This window comes from Vigna unguiculata, chromosome 7 (assembly GCF_004118075.2).
Source record: "Vigna unguiculata cultivar IT97K-499-35 chromosome 7, ASM411807v1, whole genome shotgun sequence".
Lineage (NCBI taxonomy): Eukaryota > Viridiplantae > Streptophyta > Magnoliopsida > Fabales > Fabaceae > Vigna > Vigna unguiculata.
Window position 1 is genome coordinate 4,177,831 of NC_040285.1, and position 8,222 is coordinate 4,186,052.

Genomic DNA, 8,222 nt, shown 5'->3' on the forward strand with positions numbered 1-8,222 from the left:
TAGTTTATCTTAATTAATTATAAGTTTATGTTTGAGAATAAAATTTAATTAAATTATTATTAATATCTTTTAATGTTGTTGGTGTTAAAAACGGTAATTAATGAGCTAAAATATTTATTTAGTAAATTATAATTTTATTTAGAAAATAATAATTATCTTTATTCTCTTATAATTTATCTGGATTTTTTTAATTTGTTTTTTTGTTATGTAACTTCTCTTGTCTCTCCGTATTTTTTTATTTTCTAAGAGTCCTTTAAAAGTTATGGCATATTATATATCTTGAATCTCATACTGTCAGTGTGTACCAATTTTTTCAACCTCATTTTTGGTTAATATATTTTTTTTTCTATTTGTTTTGTTGTTTTTATTTTGTTTTAAATTTGTATTAAAATTAGAAATGTGTTTATTTTACACGGTTTTGTTTTTCGGTACTTTTTTATTTATGAATTTCAAGACAAGAAATTGGAATTTTTCTACAAAACTATTAATTAGATGATGAGTTAATCTTTTGGTAGATAATAGATTAATTGAAGTATAATTCAAAGGTGGATTTTTTGTAAAAATAAAAAGAATTCAAGTTAAGGGAAAAGAACTTACTATCGAGTTGAGAATAACCTAAATTTTGTGAAAAATGTATTAGACACAAAAAGAAACAATTTGATGAAAACATTGAGAATGAAATTATAAAATCTCTTCGAGAATTATTTAGAATTAATTCTCACAATTACCACGATTTCAACAATTTAAAACATACGAAGATATTTATGTTTTTTTATGTAGTGTTAACAAACTAAAGTCATTAGATTGTTCATTTTTGAAAGAAAAATGCTTAAATTTTGAAAAATCTTTAAAACACGATAATTTATTGGATATTGATGAATTTGATTTATTTTCAGAATTAAATATCTTAAAATAAATTATAGATTTGGAAAATGATAAACAAATTGACATTCTTAATTATATAAAAAGAATAAATTATTTTCCTAATGTATATTTAGTTCATAGAATAATATTAACAATTCTAATATAGATTGTTTCAAGCAGAGTTTCTCAAAACTAAACATAATAAAAACTTAGTTAAGATCAACAATGTTTTAAGAAAGATTTAATGAATTATCGTTATTATCTATTAAAAAATATTAAATAAAATTAATTATGATAATTTAATAAATAATTTTGTATAAAAAAGTTCAAAAAAGTAAATTTTAAATGAAAATTTTCATTTTTTAATTTTCTTTAGGTCTCTTCGAGTCGCACCGCCTACAAACCCATAATTTCTTCATGCAACTCATACTCTTGAAAATTCCAATTTTAATCTCTTGTTTAGGATTTTTATTTTGAACTAGTATTCTGACCCGTGCGTACGCACGAGACGTATTTGTTTTATTTTGTATATTAAATAATAAAATAGTGAAAGTATTATGTAATGAAATATTATGAAAATTAAGTTATATTATTGTAAATGTTGTTATTCAACTAATGAAATAGTAGATCTAAGTGATGCAATAATAATTTCAGTTTTAAATATAATAAATAGAATTGATATCACAATATAATATTGTTAATTGAGCGAACATTTTTTTACTTTTTTTTATTTTAAATTTTTTTAGAATAATAATATAATTGCTATTATATTTATTTAACCATTAAAAATACTAATATTAATATTAATATAAATTATAAATTATAAAAATTTAAAAGATTAAAACTCTATTTCACAAAAGTATTTAGTATAACAACATTTTCTATAATTGAAAAAAGCATACTTATAATAATAACACCATTATAAATAGTAATAATAATAATAAAAAAAAATAATAATAATGATACCACTAATAATAATAATATTTATGCTATAAATATTAATATTAATATTAATGCTAACACTAAGGCTAATGTCAACTATAATAATTTATAATTATATACAAAGATATACATTAACAACAAAATAAATAAAAATGACAAGTAATTGAGATTTCGTAGTAAATTAATTTAAGATGTATGTCTAATATAATAATAATAATAATAATAATAATAATAATAATAGTAATAATAGTAATAATAACAATAATATCATTATAATAATATCTCGTAGTGATAAAAATAATAATAATAATACAATAACTACATATATATATATATATATATATATATATATATATATATATATATATATATATATATATATATATATATATATATATATATATAAAGATATATACATTTGTTGTGTCCTCTTTTGTTTATATAATTTTATCCTCTTAATTATTATTTGTTAAATTAAAATAATTATTCATAATAAAAATTATTTGTATATTTTATCATTTTAATAATTTTAGTAACTATTTTTATAATTCAAATAATTACACAAATATAAAAATAAACAACAAAACAAATAAAAAGTGCAAGTAATTGAAATATGATCCTGTAGTAAATAAATGTAAAATTGATTAACCACAAAATAAATATGGTGCCAATTGTTAAAAACAGATCTGTCTAATTATCTTAACCACAAAGGGATCTAAATTGATTAACAAGCTTTTATATGGTTTAAGATGAATCTTGAATAAATCTTTAGGTTTTAAAGCTCAATTAATCAATTTCGCAGTTCTGGGTTAATGGACTGTTTAAATCAATCAAGAAAGATTATGAGAGAGAAGAAAGAAGCAAGACACACAATTTATACTGGTTCGATTCAAAAAGAATCTACATCCAGTCTTCTCCTAAGTAACACACTTAGGAGGATTCCATTAAACAGAAAGGTTCCAAGAATTACAAGCACACCTATGTAATTCTAACCCCCAAAACCCAAGAACTTGATTCAACAATCAAGAACTCCCCCTAGGAGCAATGCATCCACACAATTGCACCTAGGTCCACACTTCAAACACTGAAGCAACTGTAATAAGAAAACACAGAAAACAAAACAAGAAACGAATACACCTAAGCTGTGCAGATTTGACTTGATGCTCCTTGAATCAAGCAAGATCCATCATGGTAGAATCAACCATCAATTCTTCTTGGATCTGTACTTGAGTTATCTTGCAGAATCTTCTGAAACTTGTGTCTCTCAGATGGCTCTATCTCAGATGAAGACTGCGTGATCTTTCTAATTTTTCCAGACCCAAAACAGATTCCAAAACAACTTTTATACAAAGGTTTTTGTTGTCACTAATTCGATTAGCAATTTACCTAATCGATTATCGTGAGTATACTTTCACTTACTTTGTACCATACTCACAGCTAATCCATTAGTTAAAAAACTAATCATATGCAGAATTACACAGCAGGCTTGAAATACATTTGATAAAGAGAAGTTAATTGCCTAATGCATATCCTAACTGAACCAAGCTATGTTTTATCCTAGATCAGTAGACATCATCAAAAATGTTCTTCATTTATGGATGAAAGCCTCCCCCTTCCAACAATTAAGAGTTAAATAAAATAGACAATCAATCAAGTAAAATATCTTTAATTCGTTTGTTTTTGTTAAAGATTGACATAATTCAATAATGGTTGACAAATCCTTCAAATTTGAATGGGTATGAATATCAACATTGAAATATTGGAGTGAAATCTTAAACTAATTATATATTTATCAATATACCTTTTTTTTTTAAGTTTAAGAGAAAAAAATAATTTATCATAATCTAATAAAAATTGAGATGTAATTACTAACAAAAATATATAATAGTAATAATATTACATATTACAAATAAGAGTAATAACTTTACTACTAATAATGTTAATAATACTAATAGTTATAATATATAATAGTAACATATAATAATAATAACTATTATTATTATTATAATATTAATATTTGTTATAATTTTACTACTATCACTATAAATAATATTTATAATAATATATTATTAATAATTAGAAATATTAATACTTATAAAAATAATAAAAATAATAATATATTTATAATTAATATTATAGTTAAAATTATATAGTAAAAAAATTTGAACTCATCAATAATTTATTCAAAATAAAAATCTCCGGTTATTGGTTTTTGAATGTAAATAACCATATTGCATTCAAGAAATTCATCTTTCATCTTATTCCAATTTTTATTTTGATAATATTTGTTGTAAAAAATGAAACATTAAGAGTTAAATAAAATAAATCAGACAATTAATCAAGTAAAATATCTTTAATTTGTTTGTTTTTGTCAAAGATTGACATAATTCAATAATGGTCGACAAATCCTTCAAATTTAAATGGCTATGGATATCAACAATGAAATATTGGAGTAAAATTTTAAACTAATCATATATTTATCAATATACCTTTTTTTAAGTTTAAGACAAAAAAAATAATTTATCATAATCTAATATAAATTGAGATGTAATTACTAACAAAAATATATAATAATAATAATAATATATATTACAAATAAGAATAATAACTTTACTACTAATAATGTTAATAATACTAATAGTAATAATATATAATAGTAACATATAATAATAATACTAATATTTGTTATAATTTTACTACTATCACTATAAATAATATTATAATAAGTTACTACTATCACTATAAATAATATTATAATAATATATTATTAATAATTAGAAATACTAATACTTAAAAAATAATACAAATAATAATATTATTTATAATTAGTATTATAGTTGAAATCATAAATAAATGAAAAAAATTAAAATAAATTGACTTTTGTAGGATTTGAACCCGTGTCCTTTTGTATTAGAGTTTTAAAATGACGAAAGCTAATTTCTATGACACGTGTCAATAAAAGAAAATGGATATTGTAGTAATTTTAGTGGTATCTTCTTTTCTTAATATATAATAGATTTCGAAACGCGAAATCTAGATACGTTCCAAAATATACAACCTTAAAAACAAATTTTTGTATATTTTAAAATATAAATTTGTATTTTAGGTTATATTTTGGAATATAGAAATATAAAATTTATATTTCACATTGCATTTTGAAGTACAAATATGAAACTCATCTATCATGCTCAATCTTCACACTCAGTCGTTTCTCATTCATTATTCATTCATATATTATAGAAAATAATACTTTAACTTGATTTTTTTAACCCGTTTTTTACCAGCTAAAGTGTCGGTGATACGTGGAATTTTTTAAATTGTTTTTGAATTAAAAAAAAATAGTCGTGATGTGGCAGTTCTGAAATGTTTATGATAGAGTGGGTTAGTGGGTAAAGTATTGTGGGGCCCGTGAGGAAATCAAACGCGCAAACGAATTCCAAGAATTTGATTTTTTCACTTTTCAGAAATCAAATCCAAGCAAGCGGTGTCGAACACATGTTCCAGAAGCGATGGTGGTTTGCAGAATGCGGTTGACGAGAACACTACTTCAGCGAATGAAATCAAAAGAAAGTAGTTGCGGTGCCGAACAAATCTTCCAGAAGGGGTAGTGGTTTGACGAACCAACTCATAATCTTCTACAGAAAATCCGAACTTAGTAGCGGAAGAAGAACGACAACCACTTGAGGAGCGGAAGAAAAGAAGAGAAAGAGGCTGCAATATTTTTTCAGGTGAGGTTTTTTTGTGTTGTTCGTGCGTGTGCGGAGCGAAAGAAAAGAAGAGCACAACCTCGGTGGTTCGTTTTTCAGGTGAGGTAACCACTTGAGGAGCGGAAGAAAAGAAGAGAAGGGGCCTGCGGTATTTTTTTAGGTGGGGTTTTGTTATGTTGTTCGTGCACGTGCGGAGGAAAGAAAAGAAGAGCACAACCTTGACGGTTCGTTTTTCAGGTGAGGTTTTCTTTTCGCGGTCGTACATTGGTGTTGTTGTGTTTTGTGTTACTGCATTGGACAGAAAGATTGAGTTTTTTTTTTGTCGCTATTATTAGTAGAAAAAAGGTTGGGTTGCTTGAGCTCATTTTTTGTATACGCGCACGGCTAACGGAGATGAAATGTTAATTTATTTTTTGGGCAGGTGATTCGGTGAAAGGGAAAGTGAAAATTGTTTGTGAAATTTATGTTATGTTTTTTAGTTGAGGTGAATTGATTTGTTGTTGTCTGTTTATTGCTTTTGTGTAGGTTGTTGAGTCAAAATGGCTCGAAAGGAGAAAAAACTGGACACCTTGGAAGAAGAAATGGTTAGTGCTCTGAATTATTATATGGTGTTCGATGTTGTGCATGATAATATGGATGTTGTGCATGATAATATGGATGTTGAACATGATTTAATTTCTTAAAAGGGAATGGAAGGTTCAGTTGATTAATTTTGTGGACACAAAGCACATCGTGGAGATGAACAACCTGTTGACGGATGGATATCGGGGGATGTATAGGACTCACACTTTTTTGTGGGGAAATAATCACTATTAAAGGTATAACAAACATGATTCTAAGTGTAATAGGATATGTTATGTTTATTTAATCTATCTTAAGCATTTCAGGATTTTATTTGAATTCTTTAGTCAAATATTATTATAAAATGAGTTTAAAATGTCAAATAAACTTAACAAAATTTAATTAAAAAGACTAAATTCACATATTTCGAAAGATAAAAGACTAAATTGGTTCAAAGTTTCGAAATAAACTAATTTTAAAATTCACTTAAAGTTAAGCCTAAGTTTTAACGGGTTGGAGGAAGGGAAGCTAAAGGAAGAAATATCCACCTAGAAATTAACACCAGTCCAATTAAATGGATTTATAATGGGGGAATTTTTTCTTACATTCCTGTAAACAAGGTAAAAAGTTAAATTTGTCCTCTTCTTCTCTCTTCCCTCCCCCATAGGACCTCCATGCTTTTCTTCACCTTCATCTAATCTTCTTCTTCCACCTCCACCCTATCTTTTATTACCACCTCCAACTCCACCCATTTTCTCCCACCTTCATCTACATTGGTGAGGCAATTCCTTCTTATACATATATTTCTTCCTGCATCCCATCAATTTTAAAAATGACCATTTAATTCTTATAAAAGTGACTTTCGGATTATGAATTTGAAAGTAGTTTTTCATAATAAAATTTTCGAAATAAAATTTTCGGATAGATATTTTTCAGAATAAAATTTTCGAAACAAGATTTTTAGAATAACATCTTTGGAACGTGTGAAATATATTTCGGAACTCATTTTTCAAAAAATATAATTTGCATATAATAATTTTTGAAATAAATTTTCCAAAACACTCCTACATGAAATGGAAATGGGTTCCGAAAATTTCAGAAATATATGAGGTGAAGGAAACAATGATCTTGAATTTTTCTATCAACCTTAGGATAGTTTAGCCTATTCTCTGGTGGAATGGTATAGTCTCAATCACACATTCCTCATTTCTTACGAACTTAACAACAAAGTTAAATGCCAATGAATTTAGTTCTTGCACCTTGATAACCCAAAAAAAAGGTTATTATTCTTGGTAGATTTTGAGGGATTTGTTGATTTAAGATAAAATATTTTTATTCACTAAAATAATAATAAATGTAAATAATATTTAAAGTGCTTAAATCTTTGAGATAAATATTAAATATAAATGTTGGAAATAATCTTAAATATAGTCTTGGGATAAATCTTAAAGATGATCATAGAGATCATTTTGGATAATTTTGGAAATAATCTTGTAGGTAATCTTGATAATCTTAGAGAAAAGCTTAGGAATAATCTTAGAGATAATCTTCCTCCATGTCATTGGGTGACTCCACATGAAAGATTAATCTCTCCCTTGATTGATTTTCTTACAACTTCATATCGAATTATGATGAGGTTATGTACAATTAAATAGATGTTCTTTTAATTTATTTATCGGAAACTATTTTCATCTATTTTTCTTGAATCTGATTATTATTGTTTTTAAGATTGTCTCATAAATTCAGCCTTAAATTTTAATTAAGATTTTTGTGTGTTTGGTTAGTTATGATAATTTTATTTTTTTTTGTAAGTGAAAAACTAAATCTTAAGATGTTTATACTTGAAATATAAATAAAGTAATACAACACTTGTATATGCACGAAGCAAAAGAAGTGTTAATAGGTTCTCGTATTAATCGAAACAAGCGAGAAATTAAATGAATTAATTTATGTTTATTTAATTAATTTAAACATATATATCGGTTTGCATAAAAAGTTAGAAGAACAGATTATTACTTTAGTCATGGTTGGATAGAGTTAGCAAGTATAACAAAAAGTTTAATCATATACTCTTGGAATAAATGAAAGTTTTAATTAAATGAAAGTTTTAATGAGATAATTGAAACTTATTTAATTAATATGAGGTCT

The 8,222-nt window shown here is 24.9% G+C and overlaps 1 long non-coding RNA gene across 1 annotated transcript; it reads left to right on the forward strand.

Moving 5' to 3' along the window:
* The first annotated feature begins 5,224 nt into the window (after positions 1-5,224).
* On the forward strand, positions 5,225-7,390 carry LOC114190921. The gene is made up of 3 exons (XR_003605885.1): positions 5,225-5,750; positions 6,039-6,097; positions 6,200-7,390. It is a non-coding gene; the product is annotated as an uncharacterized LOC114190921 (long non-coding RNA).
* The last annotated feature ends 832 nt before the right edge of the window (positions 7,391-8,222 follow it).